The 24,974-nt window shown below is 43.0% G+C and overlaps 1 pseudogene; it reads left to right on the top strand.

Moving 5' to 3' along the window:
* Positions 1-852: 852 nt before the first annotated feature.
* Positions 853-3,103, top strand: LOC138720772 (histone-lysine N-methyltransferase SETD2-like; annotated as a pseudogene).
* Positions 3,104-24,974: the final 21,871 nt, after the last annotated feature.

Raw genomic sequence — 24,974 nt, 5'->3', positions numbered from 1 at the left:
AGGGCTCAGTGCTGGGTCCAGCCCGGTTCAATGTCTTTATCAATGACCTGGAAGAAGGCATCGAGTGCACCCTGAGCAAGTTTGCGGATGACACTAAGCTGGGTGGAAGTGTCGATCTGCTGGAGGGTAGGGAGGCTCTGCAAAGGGATCTGAACAGGCTGGACCCCTGGGCAGAGTCCAATGGCATGAGGTTTAACAAGGACAAATGCCGGGTCCTGCACTTGGGGAACAAGAACCCTTTGCAGTGCTACAGACTAGGAGAAGTCTGCCTGCAAAGCTGCCCAGAGGAGAAAGACCTGGGGGTGTTGGTTGACAGCGACTGAACATGAGCCAGCAGTGTGCCCAGGTGGCCAAGAAGGCCAATGGCATCTTGGCTTGTATCAGAAACGGCGTGGCCAGCAGGTCCAGGGAGGTTATTCTCCCTCTGTACTCGAATCCTGTGTTCAGTTCTGGGCCCCTCACCACAAGAAGGATGTTGAGGCTCTGGAGCGAGTCCAGAGAAGAGCAACAAAGCTGGTGAAGGGGCTGGAGAACAGGCCTTATTAGGAAAGGCTGAGGGAGCAGGGGTTGTTTAGCCTGGAGAAGAGGAGGCTGAGGGGAGACCTCATTGCTCTCTACAACTACCTGAAAGGAGGTTGTGGAGAGGAGGGTGCTGGCCTCTTCTCCCAGGTGACAGGGGACAGGACAAGAGGGAACGGCCTCAAGCTCCACCAGGGGAGGTTCAGACTTGCCATCAGGAAAAAATTTTTCATGGAAGGGGTCATTGGGCACCGGAACAGGTTGCCCAGGTTGGTTGCTTGAGTCACTATCCCTGGAGGTGTTTAAAAGACTATGGCTTAGTGGTTGACAGGAATGATTGGACTTGATGATCCAGTGGGTCCTTTCCAACATAGTGATTCTATGATTCTAAGCAGGCCTTGCTTGTCCTGCATCTTCCGCCTGTCCGTTACTCTCCTATCCCCAAAAAGTCCCATTGGCCACAACAATTCCTCTGACACAGGGCAGAGGGATAGCAAGGCAGGTAGTGAGGACAGTGACATAGAGGACATAGGGGTACGTTGACGGTGTCCCATGGAAACGGTTCCATTCCATCATTGCATCACCACAGACTTGACCACAGCGACGGGACAGAGCAGAAGTCACTCCTCCTGGAGCAGCCAGAAGGAAGAGGTGTTTCTCTGACCACTCGTCTAGTGGACCCTACTACAAAGAGAGATTGGAGAATATGGCAGCCAAAGGTGGCTCACAGAGAGAGAGCAGGTGTTCTCCTAGAGGCACGGAGGATAGCGCGGCAACTTATACTGATCTCCACAAGAAGGAGACAGAGAAGCTGCAGCCTGATCCAGGCCAGCCTCAGAGCACCAACCGGCCATCTGATCTGCCAGGGAGTTTCAAAAGCGCTGAGGTAGCTCAGCATCAGACAGGGCTTTTCAAGCCAAAAGGTAGGCAAGGGAAGGGTGACTTTAACCAGTCCGGCCTCGGAGATTTCTCCAGCCTGGACAGTTTTCACACAATGGGGCACGTGGGTCGTTTGGGAGGGGACCAAGTTTTCTCAGCTGGGGAAACCAAGTAGCAACTACCAGCACCCAAATAGCAGCATCAGGGTCTACTCGGGCTATGGTTACCAGCCAGGCTTGGGAGTGTACGGCAAGACAACGGTTAGGGGGAGGCGAGTTCTGCTGGCAGACGTTCTGCAGCTAATTACAAACCAATTCAAGGGCAAATACTGTGTTCTCTCACAGGTGATTACAAGGACTATGAAGAGGATGACCGTTGGGATGACGACTGCCAGCTTCGTTTTCCCAGCCCCTCCAGAAAACACCAGGTGCCCAGCCAGAAAGCAAAAGCCTCAGTGCAGGCACCAAAAATTAGCAGCAATTCACACAAGGAGCCACTGCCCGGCAGGGAGAAGGAGGTGGTGAACGTTTTAGGAAAAAACAATGCACAAGAGCGAGGTCGACCTGCCAAAAGAACGATGGAAAAGGCACGCTCCCGGAAGAAGCATTCAGTGGACAAGGAGCTGCAAGTGCTGCTGGAGAATGGAGACACTGACAGCAATGAGAACCAAGGTCTCACGTTAACCTGGCTGATGCTTCGAATTAGAACTCTGGAGCAGAAGCTCACCTGCCTCAGAATCATACAGAACATGCGCTCACAATCTGGCCTGAAATCCTTCCTGAAGCATGATGGCCTATCTCTCCTCTGGATTTGGATGAAGGAGATGGAGATGGATTATGGGAAAGGAAGCAGGGCTAACAACCCGCAGCTGCAGCTGGAGATTCTAAAGACACTGGAGCTCCTGCCCATAACCACCAAGAACATGCTGGAAGAGAGCAAAGTGATTCCCATCATCGAGCGCTGGGTGCAGACCAAGGAAAGCCAAAACCAAACAGACAAAATACAGGATGTGACCAACATAGCCACCAGGCTGCTCAGCACCTGGAAGCAGCTCAAGCACGTGTATTGGATCCCAAAGAAGAGGCCAGCAGAAAAGGACAACAGCGCCAGTTGTGGCAGAGAGACCATCAGCCACAGGGATGAGAGGCCTGCTCCCAAACAGCACATCCTCAGCGGACAGCAGGAACCCAAGAGGCAGAGCTGGGGAAAGAGACAGAGAGAGTCATCGCCACTGCCCTCAGCATACGAGCGAGGAAGGAAGAGGCCAGTAGACACATATGACACCCCAACGCCTTGGAACAAGAGAGGCCGATCTGAGCGCCACCATGGGCTGTCCCTAGCAGAGCGCAGGAAGCTCTTTGAGCAGCAGTTCATCCAGCAAGAGGCCCAGAAACAGCAACAGCAAAACTGGGCGATGGCACACACCCTGCTCTACAACTCCATGGGCTACGGCGTGCCTCACAACAGCTGCAACGGCTACACCTGGGGCTACCCCACACAAGCCCACAGAGACCCCAGCAACCCCAATGCTGGCAAGATGCTGCTGCCCACACCCAGCATGGGTTCCATGGGCTTGCCGGTGGCAGACGAGCACCTGCAGACTTGGGTGCAGAGACAGAGCTCTGGGGTCTGGGACTGCAGCCAGCAGACTGTAGCCCCACAACCGCATTACGTGCCAGCCCAGTGCCAACCAGCCTGGCATTAAGAAGCACAGACCAATTACCTACTACCAAAAGGTAAGAACGTGGCAATTCCGGTGGGACACTCTTACCTGTGACAGCACAGCGGGTGACTCCAGCATTCAACCCAAAGCTGAAAGGGACCTTGGGATTTCAACATACAACAAAAAATCCCATGATGTCTTCCAAGAAGCTCAAGATGGCAGAAGTGGATTCGTGGCGCCACTTAGCCAACAGCAGCATGGAGGTGGTTCAGGAAAGAAATATCACATTTCAATGTGCATTGCCTGAACCATAACACAAACCCGACTGCAAAGTAGGGCTGATAACCTCCACTGGGCACAAATATGGCAACAACCCACATCATCTGGAATGAAACAAGAATGTGAAATGCAAAGCAAAGGAATACATTGAGAAATACATGCAGAAATTCAGGGCACTCTACAAGCTCAAAGAGGACACAGACCTCGAGTAACCTCTGATACTACCACAGCTCCACCAGCTCATCAATGACAGATGCAGCCAAACCAGAAGATACTCAATTTTTCCCAGATTCACAATTTTAAATCCCAAACCTATGAATAGTTCTCTGTTTGCTTGTTTGTTTGCTTGTGTGTTTGTTTGTTTAAAGGAAAATAAATATTATTCCCTGCAATGTGAGGCAGTTTGTGGGTTTTGGAAGAAAAGCCGAGCTTTGCTAAGCTGGACTTTGCTGGCTTTCCTACACTTGCAGTTCTTTCTAACACATGCAACCTGTGCATCACCATGCTCCGTATTATGTGCTGGACCATGTCCGAAGAAGGGCAACAATGCTCCCCAGCTCAGAGGAGTCCCTGCCTTGCCCAGGAAGACAGCCCGTGGCCCTTGCTCCCCCTCCTCTGTACCTGGAGCACCCGAGACAGTGGGTTTTATATCCAGTCTGGGCGCAGTCGCACACCCTCTTCCTCTGAGCCCAAGGAACCGTTCAGGACAATTCAAATGTACTTACTGTGTTTAGAATAACCACTACCTCAAACAAAAAGGCAAGTTCTTGGTCAATGATCCAGTGGGTCTTTTCCAACCTAGTGATTCTGTGAAGTCATTAGGAATAAGCCAGACAGTTACCATTTGTATGTAACACACTCTCGTGATGCCCATAAAGCTGGGACTGCGACCTGCAGACTCAGACCAGTGATGAAACAACTAATGCCCTCTAAGTTTTTTGAAACCAAACAAACGCATATCAGGCAATACAAGGTTAACATTGGAACCTTAAGGTAATGCAAGGTAACCCTCTCTACAAAGAACAACACCCACTGAATACAGGCTGCTTCATTAAGTGAGTAGTATCTAGTTTGAAGTCACAGTTTATGCCTCCCATTAGCCAAGGTTTTAGACACCCAAGTATGGGTTTGCACCTGCTAATCAGGTGCTGAAACGACCAAGAAGACACTGTCCACAGACACTTCAAGGCTGAAGACTGTTCCTGCCATTAATGTATCCACAAAACCGCAAACACCCTACCACCCACCAGGCTCCAAAGCAGACCCAGAGCATACAGTCATTTCAATACAGAGAGTACTGCCCAGTAATCTCCTAATCTGCAGATTAGTTTTAATGCTGTAACAATGCAGTCAAATAACAGGCTGTCCAAAAAGCAGGCAGCAGAGATACCAGCTACACCCCACTCAGTTGGTTATTATTGATGCAAAGATCTTATTCCTGCATGCCTCACAGTCTGAACCAACAGGCAACTTTCTACAGAACTTCACATCCTAGAAGGGTTTTTTGGGACAAGAGGATTGAGGGAGCACTGGTTGAGGTTGGGATTTATACTTTTCTTGTATCAATAGAAGCAATGACCCAAGGTAGCTGGGGCAACAGCTGAAAAAAATGTAGGTAATAGATCCCACGCTTCATCCTGATGCTGGAGCAGAGAAAAAGCACTGAGAAGAGAGCTGAGATCATGTCTCAGGAATTGTAGGAAACATCAGAACACATTTCCTAGAAGCTGGTGACTGATGGTTGTGTTGAGATTAGAATGGAAGCACACTCTAAAACAATAAAAGTTAACAAGAAGAACTGAGCGTGCGAAACAAGAATCTTCTGAGGAGCGATGTGAAGGTTAAAAAGAGAGTTTGGAGGTCAGCACAAGTTCAGGACAGACATCATTTCTCAGCAGATATTGTACTAGTCCCTTAGGCAAGTTAACTGCGCTAGCTTCACGTAGACTGTAAGGTATCTGAGGGTGCACTCAACCCCACTGTCATTGCTGAAAATATTGTATGGTACTGGTCCCAATGCAGACCTTCAAGGGATGCCACTTGCCACTCATCTGCATCTGGACACTGGATTGTTCACCACAACCTGCTGGATACAACCATCCAACCTATTCATACCCACCCTTAACCATTTCCCTACCCATGAGGACCTGGGGTGTCAGTTGGAGGCTGGGCTGAACACAGGGACCCCAAGAGTCCTTACCAACCAACAGTCCTAGCAGACCAGCACTCTGAGCAGAAGCAGCTGCAACATGTCCTGGTTTCTGCGATCATCCCTCAACCCCAAAGCCTCCTACATCAGAGGTAGGGACTGATCCCTGGAGCCTGGAGATGCTCTTGAGGGCAAGAGCAGAGATGACCCCCAGCAATGGCTCCTGTCTCTCTTTCAGGCTCCATCAACCTGTCCAGTATGCACCAGCAGGCACAGCCCTGTCGGAGACGACGGGAGACATGCACATCAGATGATGATCAACAAGTCTCAATTTATTGGGGATAAAGCGATGATATATATACATTAGTTAATTAGCTCATACATATTGCAAAATAAAGGCTCATCATTGGTTACACTATTTTAGTCATTTACTACAAAGGGTCTGAATATAACACAATACTACATTATTCTGTTACCATGGCTATTATGATTATCTAAACATCAGGTTCTTAAGAAGAAGACAACTATAAACATAATTATCTTAATCTAGCTACGTTCTGTACTATGATCTCTGCGTGCAAGCGGCTTTGTACTTGCTAAGCCTTGCGTTTCAGCCATAAATATTGTAAAACAATACTCAGCTTAGGTAGCCAAGCTTCGAGGGGCCTCATGACCTTTTTCTTGTAGCCAGGTGCTGACAAGATCATCCACACAGCCCTTTCCTGCAGCCTGGGCTCTTCCAGTGGCGGTGGCAGCCCAGTCAATCCCAGCAGGTATGGCACCCCCATCTGCTCTGGCACCCCATCACCTTCCCCATCTCGGATACCCGGGCACCTTCAGCATCCCCTGCACCTACTGTCCACCTGGCAGTCTCGGCACAAGCCTTCAGTAATCCTCTGCAACTCTCCCTGCCCTCTCCTGAGTGGTGCGTGCCCAGGAAACACAATTGACAATTTCCCAAAGCTACAGGCCACTACTCCACTTAACCACCTGCAAGCGACTCTCCTTCCCGATCTGCAACCCCATCCTACAGACACACCAGTTCACCCTGCGGGGAGTGCCCCAGCCCCAAGCTGGTGCAGAGCCGGGGGAGATGGCCATGAGAGCCAGCTCGGCAGGGGACTCTGGAGATGCTCCCTAGCATAGCACAGCTCCCACTCCCCTCTGCAGGCCTGCCCATGGCTCCATGCCTCCATGTGGCTGCCTTTCCATCCCCTGGCTTAGCCTTATCCAGTAGAGGAACACCAACCTGCCCCCACCAACAACCACCACCAGGCTCTGCTGCAGCTCTGGGTCTCATCCAGGTGCTGCCCTGCAGGACCCCTGGGGCTCCAAAGTTCTCCTCATCTGGGTAGACCCTGGGACACCCCAGGGCCAACAAGAGCCCCCTAGGGAGATCCTGGGCACTAAGACTCACCCGGTGCTGCTGCCTGCTTTTCCAGGGGTGCAGGAGCTGGAGAAAATGTTTGCCAGACTCAGCATCTCTGAAAGAAACATCTCTGCGGGTCTGGCACATGGCACCAACACCACGCAAGGAACAAACACCTTCAGCCACTGCGCTGTGCCTCACATAACAGCAAAGAGGCAGCTTGGACGCACCCCAAAGCAAATGTGCCATGTTGACATCAATGCCCTGTGACTTCGCCTCCAGCAGCTCTCTCTTGAAGACACCCCCCCGAGGAGCTCCAGTGCAGGACAGAGCTGTCGCCAAAACAACACCATTGGGATGGGGCCTCAGCAGCCACGTCAGGTTTTAGGGAGCTACCTGCCACAGCCCCAGCATGGAACGGCCAAAAGAGTCAGGGAAAATCATACATCTGCCATTCCAGCTCCCCCCAGCAAGCGCAGGGCTGTGGCAGGGAGCTCTGGGGTGGGAATGTGGGGTTAAATACAGCTGGATGAGTGGGAGATGGGGGATGTGGGATAGGGTAGTTGTGGGGTGTTAGTAGAGTTAACTGGACGGGTGGAGTTAGGATTTTTCCTTAGGCTTTTTAAGACGGCTTTAAACTTAGGTAGGTTCTTAGGATTAGGATAATAGTCTATAAGCATTAGCTTGTATCTTAACAGAAATATTGTTCGTAGGGGTATGTAAGGTTTTTCGTTTATGTATGAATGTTTCTTGTTATTTTATCGTATGAAAAATTATAAAAAAATTTGTGTGACTATGTGAAACGTATGTGTCTTCCTGCATGTTCTTCTGAGCTTTGCTGGGCATTCTTATTTTGTTTTCTTTGCTCTTTCAATTACATTCATTGAATATTCAGTCATTTATTCCCATATGTGTCTTCTTCCAGTGAAGAACTTACACACATGGTTCAGCAGGTTCTCACAGGAATTTGGATATGGAGATGCTTTGAAAAATCCATTGCCTGGACAGGGAAACGATACTCCTTATTTGGAGTCATGTTTAAAGTTGGGTGGGACTTACAGTCCTGTATATCCAATACACATCCACCTCTGCAGCACAGCAGGAGCAGCTGTTAAGGGATCAGTACAACACCTACTTTTTAGGGTGTATCACAAGTTCTGGGTTTAGGCACAACAGGCTGGACTTGTTTATTTGTGTGTTTGTTTGTTTAAAAGACAATAAATATTATTCCCTGCAATGTGAGGCAGTTTGTGGGTTTTGGAAGAAAAGCCGAGCTTTGCTAAGCTGGACTTTTCCATTATTTGCTTCACAGCAAAGAGACTACCCCACTTATACGTAAATGAAGAATAAAATGTTAGGGGTTATGATAACTGGAAATCTCCAAATCCCATGCTATAAAGATGTGTAGTATTATTATCTAACTCTCCCTGCTACAGCCTCTGCACTTCCAGTCATCATCTTTTTCTATTCTCCCTACATTTAACTTCTGATTCTTGCAGCAATCTTTTGTGCTTAGCACATACTTATTTGCACAACTAATACAACTAGAAAGAAAAAGCAGCATTCAATATGCTGTAAAAGTCCACCAGATGGCACCTAAAGTCAACATGAGCTGCAACTTCAGCATTAGTATCACAAACTTTCTGCAGAAAGGGTTAAAAAAATGAAACCTTCAGGTTCAAATTTTAGTATCTAGCATATAAAACTATCTATCATTGTGATTCACTAGTCCATGTGTTTTAGGAAAACAGAAACGTTTTTTATCCATATATTTGACTGACACAAAGTGATGAAAGAAAAATGCCAGAAAAAGTGTTACCACTACCTGTGAAATTATAACATTTGTGCTATGCTCTTTCCTTCAAAAATTTTCCTCTTTGATGAATGCAGGTCCCTTCCTCTTCTCAGCACATTTTTTCCCATTTTGTCCCTTTCAGCTGAAAGCCTCCATTCCTTGTCTTTCAAAAAAAAAATTCTCTCTCTCTTTTCACTAAGATCAATTTCCAGAAACTTAGAATTGCTGCAATGGATCAGAGCCAAGACCACCCTTGTTCTGTCTTGGCATACTATCTGTGTTAATTTCAATAAATGACCAAAACTTCACAACATACACACGTGTTAACTAATACCCACATTTCATCTCTCCCAAATTGAGTATAATGCATGCACTGGCTTGATCTCTGAAAATGGCATCAATAACCCTAGCAAAATGTATATGAATAGGTTATCCTTGTTTTCCACACAAGGATCCTTAAAACTGTACATTATGTGGCAGAAATCCTTATGTATCACCTAATATACCAAAATATTATTTAGAGTATCAATAGGTGTTCTATGATAGCATGAAACACACCACTACAAAAGAACAAATAACGGCTAGAACTGCTAACATCACTTCATTAAAAATACGTCAGTCAACTGCTATCTCATAAAATAAATACTTTAACTAAGGCTCTAATTTTTTTCTATTTCTCAATTCTTTTGAAAAAATTCTTTTTAACTCTCTTTTTTTGGTTCTTTTGAAAGCAGCTGCTTTTCCTTATCACCTCCAATAAAACACATACACTATACAAATTTAAGATTGGGCTTTAAAGCAAAGAGAAATTTATTGTTTTTCTAAAACTTCTTCTCTTCTACCTACAGATATATTTGCACACACCATTATACACTTAAATTTTGGGTATCCCTACAGAGTACTAACTAATACTATTTCACCTACTCATCTTTAATAGTTAAAAGGTGGAGAGCAAGGGTGTGCTTGACAGCACAACAGCAAGACAGTAGTGGTGACAGAAAAGCCCAAATACAGTTATTCAAAGTATTTCTAATTAAAGAGTATGCCAGTATTACCCCAATGACAAAGTGAATTGTACCAACAAAAGGGAAGCAGAAATGGAGCACAAAGATTGAATTAGGTTCAAATAAAATAGCAATGTGTCTATTTGTTTTGCATGTCTACAAATAGACAGAAATGTATTTTAGAAAAGATAAGTGCCAGCTCTGGGCCTCTGGCTGATTTCAAAAGTACGGCTCCCTGCAAATTCTGCATGAGCACCATTTCGCTTTCAAAAGCAACCCACAAAGGCCAGGCTAAGGAAGCTTTATTAACTTTAACCATACACTCCCTAATTATAATGGAAATAAAAATAAACACTTGCAGGTACTGTGTCGACTTAATGCTTGGACTGTCCTCACATTGTCACATAGAATCAACTACACTGGTGGTTCTTGTCGAATCTGCTAAGCACTGGTGGAGGGAGCAATCTTACTATCAGGCTTCTCATCTGATCAGTGCTTCTTTCAAGTATGTGTGTTCCATTCACAAAATATGCAACCTGTATTGATATTATACTGATAACTGGGTTTTTAATAACATAAGCACAGCGCATGTAACACAATTGTTTTGACCTTAAGTCAGAGCATGTTCCCTAAACAGAGCAAATGAAAATAAAACACTGGCTGACTCCTACCACTGTCTCTCTGCTCCTACTACTTTTCAGGGCACTGTCTGTCATACTTGTGACAACCACTATCTGTAGATCTGCTAAAGACATCAGTACTGGCTGACAGCACAGAGCACTACACCTCAGTACGAAGTCTGCTTCTAGGAAAGGCAATATCAAACTTCTCATTTTATTAAGGAGAAAGCTTTAAAAATGGAATTTACTCCAGAGCATGTAGCCATTACTCCATTAGGGGCTGTGTATCATTGAAGCCTGCTGAAACCTGTATTAGTATTGCAGTAGGCTTTTCACCTCAGGTTAAGTGAATTTACTGATCATAACAGACCTCCACAGCCCCCGCAGTCATCAATCCTTTACCAACAGCATCGGTACAATAGCTCTCCTATTAGGGTTGTCCAGAACACCTCAGATCAGCTTAAATTCATCCCAGAAGTTCTCCTGCTGGAAGCCCGAGAGGGTCTCTTAGGCCTGTTTTGAGCTCTACAGAAGAAATCAGCAATGGCCCCAACAGCTGCCTAGGGCTGGAGGGGAATTGTCACGTTTAATGGAAACAGTGAAGGCTAAAAGAAATAGCAACCAGCCAGCCAGTATTCAGGTCACATCCTGAAATTGTGCAAGGTTTTCAGGGCAGGGGGGTGGGGGGGGGCAGCCACTTAGCCACTTCCCCCCAAAAAAATCCACCCTATAATCCTGAACATCAGCTATACTGAGCATTAGCTAACCCTGAGCAAGAACCAGAAGATGAAATTTTCCCTAATCTCATCACCAACATCTTTCCATCCTCAGTGTCTGGTTATTTCACACGCAACTTTTAAAGATATGATTTTTAGGACAGCGCCTTCCTCACTTCTTTTGACAAATGTGACTTTCAAAGCCTAATACATCCCTGAAATACATCGCAAGCCCAGAAACAAAACTGCTAGATGAAAGAAATCTCCCCTTTCACAAGGGAACTCAGCTGTGAGTTGACCAGAGAAGCGATCGTCCCCCTGTACTCGGCGTTGGTGAGGCTGTACCTCGAATGCTGTGCTTGGTTTTGGCTTCCTCACTACAAGACATGGAGCGTGTCCAGAGAAGGGCAACAAAGCTGGTGAAAGCACTATAGAACAAGTGTTACAAGGAGCAGTTGAAGGAACTGGACTTGTTCCAGGCGGGGAGACCTTAACTCTTGTCTACAACTATCTGAAAGAAGGTTGTAGAAAGGTGGGAGTTGGTCTCTTCTCCCAGGTGATGGGACAAGAGGGAATGCCTTCAAGTTGTGCCAGGGGAGATTCAGATCACAGAATCACTAGGTTGGAAAAGACCCACAGGATCATTGAGTCCAACCATTCCTATCAAACACTAAACCATGCCCCTTAGCACCTCATCCACCCTTCCTTTAAACACCTCCAGGGAAGATGACTCAACCACCTCCCTGGGCAGCCTGTGCCAGTGCCCAATGACCCTTCCTGTAAAAAAAATTTTCCTGATGTCCAGCCTAAACCTCTCCTGGCGGAGCTTGGGACCATTCCCTCTTGTCCTGTCCCCTGTCACTTGGGAGAAGAGGCCACCTCCTTTCAGGTAGTTGTAGAGAGCAATGAGGTCTCCCCTCAGCCTCCTCTTCTCCAGGCTAAACAACCCCAGCTCTCTCAGCCGCTCCTCATAAGGCCTGTTCTCCAGCCCCCTCACCAGCTTTGTTGCTCTTCTCTGGACTCGCTCCAGAGCCTCAACATCCTTTTTCTGGTGAGGGGCCCAGAACTGAACACAGGATTCGAGGAGCGGTCTCACCAGTGCCGAGTACAGAGGGAGAATAACCTCCCTGGACCTGCTGGTCACGTTGTTTCTGATACAAGCCAAGATGCCATTGGCCTTCTTGGCCACCTGGGCAGTTGGACATTAGGCAAAATTTCTTCACCAAAAGGTTTATCAAGCAGTTGCAGAGGCTGAGGTGGCTAAGTCCCCATCCCTGGACGGGTTTAAAAGAGGGGGTCAGACAGGCGCTCGGGGATGCGGTTTAGCGGGGGAACGGGCACGCTCGGCTTCGACGATCTCCTCCCCGCCCGCCCCGCCACGACCCCTTGCCCGCTAGCCTCGGGGAGCCGGGCGAGCCCCGAGGGTGGCGCGTGCCGGGGGCAACGGCCGCCAAGCCGGGGATCCGCCATGGCCGAGCAGCGCCCGCCGCGCCCCTTCTACTTCCCGCACTTCCCCGAGCCCGCCCCGCGGCCGCCCGGCGCCGCCCCGTTCCCCTTCGCCCCCGGGGGCCACCTCGCGGCGGGCTGGTCCGTGGGGCTGGCGCCCATCGTCTACGAACCGCTGCGCTTCTTCTGCCCGGCGGCGGAGGAGGCCGAGGGAGCGGCGAGGAGGCTGCCTGGGAAGCAGGAGCGGCTGGAGGACGAAGTCTGCGAGCTGGGCATCCGCCTCAAGGAGCTGGAGCTGCTGGCGCTGATCGGAGAGCGCTTCGACGCCCAACTGTGTGCGTGTGTGTCCCGAGGCCGCGAGCTCTTCCACCGATAAACCCCGAAACCCGCGGCGTCCTGGGTGTCGAAGCACCCACGGACCCCTAGGGCAGCCGAGGAGGCGCGGCGGGGTCGGGGCTGAGGCTCCCCAGGTCTGGAGCTCAGCCCCTAAATGCTCCGCGCCGTGGGGTGCACGGAGCAAAGCGCTTAGAGTCATAGAATCGCCACCGGGTTGGAAAAGACCTCTTGGATCATCGAGTTCAAACGTTCTGATCTGCCTCTAAGCCGTGTCCCTCAGCACCTCCTCTACCCATCTCTTAAATACCTCCAGGGATGGTGACTGAACCACCTCCCTTGTCCAGCATCATCTATTCGGTCACAAATCAAAGGAAGCACAAGAATCACGCAGGCAATCCCCTTTGCACAAAGAAACAAAACCCCCCAAATTCATCAAGCATTAGCAAACAAAACGATGCCACTCAAATCAGAGGGAGTTTGAACATGGAAAATGTATCCGCTACTACTGAGATCCTGCTGTACTAAGGCAGCACTGATGTAAAATAAAAGCTGTAGGTGACCACATTGGAAGCATTAAAAAAGAAAAAAAGTTGAATTAGTTTGGCACTCTAATTTTAAAATCTACTGGCTTTGAAGGAAATACAAGAAATAAAATAGCTCAGCAATAGTTATTACTGAGGGTTGCAGCTGTGAGGTTGTGATGCTTGTCATTTCCTTCAAGGCCACAGGCTGTCAGTCCGAAAACTTTCAGGAGTGCAAAGGTTGCAAGAAAATGGAAAAAACATCCATCAAATATACACATTGAAAGGAAGATCTCAGAGTAATTCTCATCAGTAGCTTGCATACATTTAGGTTTTAGAACAGGAAATTAATAGGTTTGGGTTTTTTTATCATAGCAATAGATGCCTACTTTTTAATGCCTACTGTTTTCAATTCGTGTAAGGAACTTCAGGTGTTCAGATATTGACTAGACAAGAAGTTGCAAGGAATATTGCTAGTTTGCATAACGCGTTATCCTATTTTCTTAAGTATTGCAAAGCATTCATGACAAAAATAACGACAGTTTTTGTTTTGTTCCTGTCTAGATAAACTTTTGAAGGCAAAGAAAGAAGAAAAGATAGACATCTTGAAGGCAAGGCAGAAGCCACCAATGTGATGAGGATTATTTCCAGCCAGATATTCTGTCATTATATTACTATTAGAGTGTTCTATTGGATTTTCAATATCGTTTTTCTACTTATTATATGGTATTCGCCTACCAAATTAAAAAATACAGTATATTTTCTTGTTGACTTTTTTGGTGCATATTTGTCTGGTATTATTTACTGATAATGCTATTATATATTTTAATGTTTTTTCTCCAATTACTATAGGAAAACTGGATAGATAATATTTTCTTCAAAGCCGCAAAGAAATCAACAGTGCTGCTGTCAGGATTCCTAGCAATCCATTGATGATGTTCAAGATACATGTAGCAGGGAAACACCATAATTCCAATACTAAATACAAAGGGCTCCTTTTAATTCTAGGTACATTAAATAAGGGCAACAAAGAGTAAATAGATGTGGTCAAAAGTCCTGTACCCCTAAGCAAGCTTTAGAAAACTACTGTCACATTAGCATAAAAATATTTGTTACAATTATGGTGTAGTCTTTTATTGTCTTTAGTGTACCACAAAATTACAGAAATTATGACTTGAGTTAGTTTTTAATAGAATAACATTGACTTTCAACTAACATTGTACTATTATTTCAGGACTAATAATGCTTAGGCTAAAGCCTGTGGCAGTTTTTGGAGCGACAACATCCTTACATTTGGAAAGCCTGCCCTTTCATGCGGAAAAAATGGACAAAGGTAGTGATGACAGATTGAAGATCTGGATAACATCTGTCATTAAAAAAGTCATGCCATATATGGCATTGAGAAAACGTAACCAAGTAGTAAATAGGCTCATCAGACCAATAAAAAGATACCAATTTTTCCTGTTCTAATTCAAGAGCAGTAGGCGGCAGACTGAAATAATAAAATTAACAACCCTGAAGCTACCATGTTTTGAGAAGCAACCTTTTTTAAAAAAAAAAGTAATATTTTAATCTTTTTTTTTAAACTGTGTTCAAGGTGCTCCACTGTAAAGCATTTTAACACAATATGATATCAAAATTTTATTTCCTGTTACTGCTTATTACAGCATTCAGTCTTTTACTATCTTCATCATTCCAGACATTGATCTACCCTACACAGTTTATATTAAAAAAAAAAAGCCTAACCTTTAACTCCTGTTTTTCAATCAGCAAACTATAATAATCGCAATTTATCAGAGCAGCTGGGAGATCTTATCATCAAGAATTTCCATTGTTGGGCATCTCCACCAATATAGCAATTTCCAGCGGGGCATCTCCACCAATATAGCAACTCATGGTTTCATCTGCTGATCAACATGGGTTTTAATGAAACAAAGCCTGGGCAGGGCTAGGGGGACCGTGGTAAGGCTATGTTTTGTCCAACACTGGTGTGCCTCAGGCAGGGCAAGGTGAGGGACCAAGCCTCAGCCCCATGTGGGAAGGCCAGGGGCAGGACTGGTGACAATATTCCCTCTACCAAAGGCCCATGGAGGGGCTCACCAAGGCATCCCTAAAGCATAGGAGCCCACTCTCAGTCCAGAATGGGAGCTGGAACCTGAGCTTCGGTGTGGCTGTCAGGCCTGCAGAAAGCAGGTGGTGGATGGCTCAGAGAGTGATGGTCAGGACACCTACAGCCTCTGGTGACAGCCACCCACACACTAGGTTAGCCGTACACGTCAACAGTGGCTACAGCGAGCTTCACTCCTTACCCTACAAATGCATTATTCATTCCAGTATAAACACACTTCCCCTTCAGCATTCATGAATCTACTCTTTAGGCCCATCTTGGCATCATTTAATTGCTGCTTAGCTCTTTAGAGCATAATTGTGCTTCTGGCTAAACAGTTCTTTTTTTCACTAGTTGACATGTTTTAAGATCTTTTACTCCAGACATTACAAGTTACTTCCAAAGTGGGTTTCTTAAACTATGTATTTTTATACCTGGTGGGGAAATTCCCACACAACCACTGGTGATTTATCCCTCTTCCCAGTCACATCTCAGAAGCTGAGACAGTAAATGTACAAAAGGTACAAAAGGTGCCTGAAGAACCAAATTTTTACCAAAATACCTTGGAAATCTGACCTTCAATGTTTTAAAGTGATCTGTGTAGAATGAGGTTAAAAAGTTTCTCACACAAAACTAAAGGTTTGAAGCTAAACCTATGAACAGATACTGTAATAGTTAATTGCTATAAAATTAGAACTGCATTGGTGCTTAAGCTAAATACCTCAAGACAAACTTAGGACAAAAAAGAGCCAATATGCAGGGGCCTTCAAAGGATTTGTGCAGAAACAATAGCTTTTAAATCAAGTTAGGTAGCAGAACAATTTAACTCCTAAGCCACTCTCAAATTTCCTCATGGTTAATATAAGGGTCTACACGGATTTCCGTTGCATACAATCACTGCTTCTGAACTATTACTACCCACCACCTTTTATCAACTGTTTCACTTTGCATCCAGCCCCCATCAGACATTGTTCACCCAGGTTTTCTTAGCTTAAACAGAGCTACTTTTCCCACCACACAGTTTAAGTGTTTTTCTGTCTGTTGTTCAGTTTCTGTCATATGGCCTTTATGGTAAGACAACACTTCATGCTTAATTACTGGGTGATAACACAAGGAATAACATCAGCTAATATGTAATCATTCAATTAAAATTGCCTGAGGACATATACTATAAAAAAAAAAAAAATCATTTGATTCATGTGCCAAAACAAGGCAGAATGGTTTCCCTTGGCCAGTCAGCCACAGCACTCTGCTATCAGGATGCTTTAGTAAAAGTCTTTTCACTGAAGCATCTCTGTATTCCAAAATGATCATTAACAGATGTTGGCCATCTTCACTGGAAAGCCATTTTGGCCTTCTGTGTGTGAAGTAGCACCTACTAAAGTAACTTACAGACTGTAGGGGAGGCATGGAACATGAAACACATTAGAGATTAAAAGAAGTTTACTCACAGAATGTTAGAATTCCATAATTGCTTAGAGTTTAACATGGGTGGACAGCTTGGCATAAGCAAACAGTGTCTCATAGCATGAACGACTAAGTAGGAGTTAAAACAGAGAAGTATTATACGTCCTTCACCTCAAGATTAGAGGAACCAAACACATGACTCAAAAAGAAACAAGCAGCAGAAGATGAACAAAACCCTGGTACAGGTAAGCCAGGAGGACGAGTTTAAATTGAACATTTACTAAGTTACACAAAAGAAAGCCCGGGTGCTGAGTCAAGTCAGAAGATAAGGAATACAAACCAGCTGCAAACCTTAAAAGCTAAGAAAAGAAGCAGCATGCCTGGAAACAGGGTGGAGAACCAAATAAGGAGCAGGAAGACTCCCAGCCCGCAAAATATCATTGGACCAGCTGTTGCATGGACAGGGCACGAAGAATGTGGTGGGGGAAGTGATGTCTTAGATTGTATGGGCATAATTGCCCAGGGATTCCATCATTCGGGGTGTGCTCCTCCAGAGGCACCCAGCTCAACCTGTAATAAACTTACTGTGACATAGTCTAGGGTCTGAATCCTTCATTCCAGTCAGGGGCTAAGCCTGGATCCAGCCACACCTAGAAAGCAAAGGGGACCATTCTGCACCTTGTGACTCAGTGAGAGGGTCTTTGGAGACTTTTCTATAACACAATGAAATATTTCTGTCTCTAAACAATCACAGTTCATACTTTCAGTTGGAAATACTAACACGTTAATGTGTATGAGTTTGTTAAGAGATTAATAAGCTTGTATTAACAGACTGGACAAACAATGAGTTAATCATAATGGCACATACATTGGGTTCTTATTTGCCCATGAACATTTTATTTACATTTATTTTTCTTCTCTGTTTCCACCTGACCTTGTTATATCTCTGCATCTCTGTAGACTTATGGGTTTTTTTTTTTCCTTTCAAATCAGTGCATCTCAAAACTGTTTGTTTCCTTCATAGAAAAATAAACATATATTAAACAAAATAGAATGAGCATTTTTACTATGTTATTTTTATACAAAAAGCATCCATTTTTTATTTGTTTCTGTTCTTTTAGACTCTTTAGGGAATGCTAAACCTGACATTTAGGTGCTGGTACAGCTCAGATCTCTTTCATATAGCTCTTTTGTGACTGAACAAATCTATCATTCAAGAATGAAACATTTGGCTACAATTTTTATTCAGGGGCAGAGATCTCAAAACTTCAATAGGATGCTCCCATTTCCAATTCTTAACAAAAACGTCCTCTCAACCAGCCTGAGGGCTGAGCAGTGACAGCTGTCACACTCAAAGAGCCATGTCTACACCTACAGGGACACTCATGCGCTCCCTAGGGAGAGCCCTCAGGTCTTTCACTTCTGAAACCTGAAGCAGTCTTGGCTGCTTTGTGATGGGAAAAATTAGATACAAAGCTATCCGAAAACAAGAATGCATTTTAGCTTTAAAGTATTTTATTCCAAACAGCCCATCAAATTTCAGACTGCTATATTTCAGAGTTTGTTAGATTAAAATTCTCCAAATAGATACTCAGCCTCATTACAATGGATCATTAGAATGCAAAATAATCTTGAAGTAAAGCTGCCTTAATTAGCTCAGGGACAGATTACAGAGAAAATTCAAATGCACTAAGCTATTATAAAGTGATTTTTCTGTTTTAGCAGTGAATGGTGCATGATAGATGCACATCTGGAAAAATCATAGCTAAGATCTCAACATGAAGAAGGGAAATCAAGAGCAGCACTTAACTCTGGGAAACTTTTCCTCTTTTGTTTATTTGAGCAGTAGTGTTTCTTAAGATCACTGACGTCTAGATACTGACTCAGGTGCCAATCAGGGAGCAGTCAATAAGATCTTAAAGATCTTTTCCAACAAAAAAGATTCTATGATTTGGCCTTTCTAAGGAAACATAAAATTATTAATAACACCAGTCGGTTATTCAGTGTTTCACACTAAAAACATACATTTGCAAAATTGGCTGAGATTTTGGTGTATCTTGAGAAAAGCCAGAACAACACCTTGAGGCAATTTAAACACTCACAGTCACAACTTATATATATATAACTGCATCTTAAGTAAACCATCTGTCCAGAACCTTCATGGTGATACATGCACTAGGAAGCTCATTTATGCTGTATATTTTGGGAAAACCCTTCCCTGCCTCTTTTTTTTCTCTGAAACTACAGAGGAAGAAAGGGTTAGATGTATTCCTTGTAGTAAAATGAACTTTTTATTCCAAATTTCTTGCATCACAAATTACACAAAAGCAGTATTGTCAAAAGCATCTATCTGCACTTCCCTTTTTCTTTTCATTTCACTTCAGACTAACAGCAGGAAGCTTAGGCCTGAATAAAGACCAATAAAGCCCACAGTAAGTGTCTGTATAATGGGGGAAGGCATAGAGGACTTTAAGGTAAGAATAAAAATTCACAAAAGTAACAAAGGATTGGTAGATGTCCTCAAAACTCAAAGACTTCCTGGTTACTGTCCTTCTCACCTCTAAGGTAGGCCAACACCTTTCTTCAGACGGAATGCCATCACTGGAATACATGGGTTTAACTTGTGGAGTTATTTAAACTCCTTTCTTGCCTTTTGCCAGGTTCTTCCCCAAGAGCATGAGCAGCAGGACCCACACACAGCCCAGAAGCCTGGCAGCTCCAAGGGAAAGGTATGCTCATTCTTTAAAGCAGCTGATCTACAGAAAAGGACACCACAGGAACAACCAATAAGTAGCAACATCGATTTTAAGACATTTTATTTAGTGTGCAAAATTGCCAAGAAAAAATACGTACAACTAAGCTATAGCCACTAACATGAAAGAAACTATTCTATGCCGGGTAAGCTTCATTTCTAGAATTACCCTACAGTTCAGAGTAAAAACACAGCCATTTGGTAATGACTCAGAACATTATAAATGCTTTCTTCCCAGTAATACGTAAACTTCTACCAGCAGGATGGTTTTACATCTCTAATTGCAAAAGGAACCAGTTATTGAAGATTTCCCTTCTGACTGCATAGTAAAAAAAATTTAATTAATTCTTTTCTTCCTCTTTCTGTTTAATCTCTAAACTTGTCTTTATAAATGACACTAAGTTTTGCAGCTCTAACTGGCTTCAGAAAACTAATTTTCCCATTTACAGCCAAAACACAAATTCTGAGCAATTTTCACAGACACAGCCATTACTATCTAGTTGAATCAAGCTGTAAGCAACAAAGGTAAAGTGGATGCTTGCAATCATGCAGAGTGGTCCTTTCCATAGTCCAAAGACGTAAGAAAAGTCCATTTCATCAGGAAGTGAGATCTGTTGCATGGGAAGTGATACAATTTATTGATATAACATCTCTGCAGAAAGGCGTAGAATCTGTTATTGGAAAGGCTTCCTAGAACATACTTTAACATCAAGAGGTTTGTTGTTTTATTTTGTTCTTGTAAATTTGCATATATCGAAATGCTACCAGAGGAACAGGCAATTTATAGTCTTTAACAATTACTCAGCTCCATGAAATAATAAATAATGCTTCATACTGAAGTATCCACTTGATGCTGGGGTTTCAGCATTTCTAACATTATCAGTTAGTTCAGCCTCTCACTAGGGGTGAGGAGAGGCAATTCCTTGACTCTGGCTCTGTGGACAGGGACATTTAGGCATAGTCAGATTAAATACCTTGCCCAGGACCAATCTGAAATTCTGAAGAAGGGTCAACTGACTTCCAGTCTCCTAAGATAGCATCCTTGGTCTCTTTGCACAATTTTAAGACACCTGTGATGGCTCATTCACTGAGAGAATACTGGATCAGTCCTGCTCTCCTTGAAGGGAGCAGGTGTTTTGCCAAGAACTTCAGCAGAGGATGTTATCTGTATTCGTGTTTTGCCTTAAAACTAATATGACATCTGTAAGTATCATAAAGCAGAATATGGACCAAAGCCATGCAGTGCTACAGCTAATTAAAAATTATATCACATATGATGGTTACTATTTCTACCACACCAGCCATATACTAGCAAGCTAAGGAGTGCATCTCCTTGTGTAAACCATTGTAAAAGTCAAATTCAGAGTGCACAGCAATAGGAAAACGTTAAATGAACACAAAAAGTCAAAGAACATAGGAATATCTGTGCTGTACACATCCTTTCTAATGAGACCCAAAAAAACTGACCAAAACAGACCCTTTGTTTGGTCTGAATTGTTTCTGCTGGGTTGCTAAATCCTAAAACAAAATTCAGGTCTCATTAAGATGGATTCCAGTTTATTTTCCAAAAGTTTTGGCTTGACTGGCATTTTTTCCTAGCAAATACGACCTCAAATACAGTTCGAAAAACCTAAAACCAACATGAAATGAAAAAAGCCTCCCCAGTCTGTCTGTCATAGAAAGCAATATTAAAAATAATTTGGTGGAGGGTACTGTTCTTTTTCCTACTTGCAGTGTAGTAGATAAAGGCAAGGAGAAGCAATAAACCTCAATTTTACTTACATTCAGATCTCCCATGTTTATAACTCTGAAACAGAAGATGCTGGTAATGTGGCTTTTTTTTTTTTTGGCATTGTTTTAACAAATTAAGAAATCAAAAGTTAACCAAATACCTAAAATTTCTTCCAAGCATTTTGCTTTAAGATTCTTTGACCTGCCATAGTAATCAATAATCACTTAGTATCCATACACTGCTGAAATAGAAGGTTTATCGCCTATTCTACTACAAGTCACTTGCTTTTTAGATCCTGGTGAATCCCTGGCATAGCCTGCTGTATTCTGTTGCACCACATCTCAAAGTATCTATTAGTTAGGTTGGTGCTGCTGGTGATGCAGGACCTAAAAGCCACTGATTCCTTGCAGAAAGCCAGATTTAAGGACCCAGAAATTTCTGGTTTAATAGTTTAAAAAAATAATCATATGCACAGGCACTCTTTACAAGGTCCCACCGGAGGCTGCAAAAGTCAGTGCTCCTTGACAGATATACAAGACTTTAACTGATGCCAGCATGTGTTACGGTGTTCACACGCTGGTTTACAAAGCATAAAAACACAATGAGCTGTAGTGAAGAGGGACATACTTTGGAAGAAAAATTCACCTCTCTAAACACTGTACTCAGTGGAATCAACTTCCTATATAATTTACAATCCTTTCTACCATTATTGGCTAGTATGTAAATGTATATTTATAAAAGTTACAAAATTATTTACAGAATGTAATCTAGTTCCAAGCTCTTCCTTGGGAATAGCTAATATCGAGCATGGAAATTCATGAAGAGTTAGGCACTTCTTAAAACAAGAGTTATTTTTAATCAAATGAAAAAAAATCAAATTCTTGAAACATCTCTTCATGGTATTTGTAATTATTTTCAAGACATCTGCTTTACATTTGAGCACCTAAGTATTCAAAACTCAATTTCTTATCGTTCATGAATTTCATAACAAAAAAAATTCTAGGAACTAACTCTTCATTACTGCCTCCGTACCCCTTAAGGAACCTGAAGAATATGGGGACAAATACATGTATTGAGGAACTAATTTTTGAAGAAATATTTCTGCATATGTATGTATGATACCACACTCCTATTGAAACTGAAAAAATAAAATAAAATAAAGGATTTTCAAGAGGAATATGGTATCAAAGTGATTATGTCATGATTTGGGGGCATTCAACAGTTTTAAAAATCAGGACCTAAACCACCTTTCTGCTACACCACTTTGGTGGCTGTGGGTTTTAAATCTGTTGGTATTATGGGCAACACAAAGAGCAACTGTGTGACATAGGGTAGCGTATCCACCTCAGAGCCCCATCAAAATCCCTGTCTCATCTCCCAAGTCACATACACAGCGAAAATTTTCCTGAATATCAGGAATCCTCAGAAGTGCAGTTTTCCAATTGCTTTTCACTCATTGGGCACAGCAAAATATTTATTCTCAGTAGACATTCTGCAGTATTAAACAGGTATGCCTTTATGATTGGCCAACTTGAAACTTTCATATAAAGAGCGAGTCAGTACCAAATTAATTTACTGACCTATATAAATTTCATTCCCACTAGTCAAGTTTTGCATTATTTATTTATGAGAAAAGAAAACCAAGATTTCAAAAAAAAGCATTCTAAGTTACTACTATTATTCTCATTTTTCATGCCTGCCCTTTAAAATAGACAAATATAACTTCAAAGTATTTTGATAAGCAAAAAACTCTAACTCAGTCCTGGAATTATGGCCAAAAAAATTAGCCTATGAAAAAAAATCTAGCACAGAAAGTGTAAGTTACCACTTGACACACTGATTCCATCCATTTAGCACTGTTGCAAAGTCCATAGTACTATGTCTAAATAACATTGTAGTGAACAAGCTTGAGCTGATTCTTTTCTCTTTGAACACACATCGCTTTGAAAACATTGCTTAGCAGATCAGTAATGCATCTGGTTTGATCATAGAGAACTAGGTATTACTAGATGTATAACTATAACTAGATGTTGTTTACCCATATACTTATCTACAAAATCACACCAGTCTACTCAAAAAATCTGTTTGCTTGTACCCTCTTATAGAGGGGCAGTATGTGGCAAGAGGAGAGATCTGCTCCATTAGCCACAACAGCATACCGAGCAGAAAGCAGCTGCTGCCTTGCATGCGCTGACTGATAAATGAGCAGTCCTGATCTTAGCAGACCAAATTTTCCCTTTTTGATAAAGATTTTAATAAAAATAAAAAAGACTAATAGTATTAATATATGAGCATACTGTATGATTATGTTTCCCTCACCCCCCGTGATGTAGTAACATCTATATAAAGTGCCGTAAAACTTGGTGATTTATTACAAGAGATTACTCTGAGTAACTGGAAACTGCTCATGTTAATTTATATTATATATTGAGCTATATAGAGAGTGCACATGGTTTACACAGTGGAGTGGCAGTTAATTCATACACTCTTGTGATAGGACCAAGTCTTAATTTTTACATATCGGTCATGGACGGTGAAAGGAATGCACCTTGTTGAGAACAGCTGCCAAACACAGCCATTTTCTAGTAGGCATGATTCTGCAGGCAACAGAATATCCGTGGCTTCAAGACCATTAAAGTACTCCTGACCTGTTAATAACCTTCATATTATCTCACATTTGTTCTCTTCCTATCCCATTTCACATCAGTGAGGTATGGGAAGCCACTGAGGTTAGTTTATGTACAAGAAATGCAAGGTCAGGACCATAACAGATTTACGGCATCCTTGGACACAGCACTCAAGGCTGCTTAGACCTGTACAGGATGAACAAGGTCAGAAAATGAATTAAATTCTTCTAGCTTAGAAAACTTACTGCTTTCAATCTCCCTCAGACTTTGAAAAGTGCTAGCTGCTAGCTTCTATTTGCAACATGGGACTAAAAAGTCTGCATTAAAATGCAATTAATACAGTGAAACATCTTGAAATATAATGAAAACTGTAGTTAGCTTGTATGTATTATCCCTTAAACAAGACAGAAGCCTCACTTCAGTTCTGCTACTCAATCCAATGCTGCCTCTCATTATTATCTTACGTTTTCTTACCTCCATGTCTCATGTTTTCAAAGTTAGTTTGAAAAATAAATGATCATTACTTATGAAAATTTCCCCATTTCTATATAGAGGATTTATGTGCACTTCCATCAAGTTCTATCCATTATACTAATAGATACAAATACTATTCATATTTCTACACTGAATGCTAGAGCTTCTCTCAAATCCAGATAATGTTTTTTCTCAAAAACGGTTGTTAAAAAGTACTCTCTCATCCTCTTAAAGTTACTGTTCTACTGGTGTTAATAAATGCCACACATAGCGTACCTACTGGGAGTGGTCATTACACACATACTCAGAAGTGATTTTACTCCATTTGCAGATGTTTCTACTGATGATTTACAAGTCTGAAAACAAATAGTGCTCAGAATTAAACATTTTTGTACACAGAAAACAATGTTTTCACCTAAACATTTGACATGCTTTTAAATAAAACTGTGAAATTTCATAGAAAAACCTTAATGACTAGGTTTTTATCAGCAAAAATGGCATGAATATATTTTTATGAGGTTATAACTTTAAACATATATATACACTTTCTACATATATATACTTTCTTTGAAATCAATA

Source organism: Phaenicophaeus curvirostris, chromosome 5, assembly GCF_032191515.1.
Source record: "Phaenicophaeus curvirostris isolate KB17595 chromosome 5, BPBGC_Pcur_1.0, whole genome shotgun sequence".
NCBI classification, from domain to species: Eukaryota; Metazoa; Chordata; class Aves; order Cuculiformes; family Cuculidae; genus Phaenicophaeus; species Phaenicophaeus curvirostris.
This window is presented reverse-complemented; position numbering and strand designations above follow the sequence as displayed.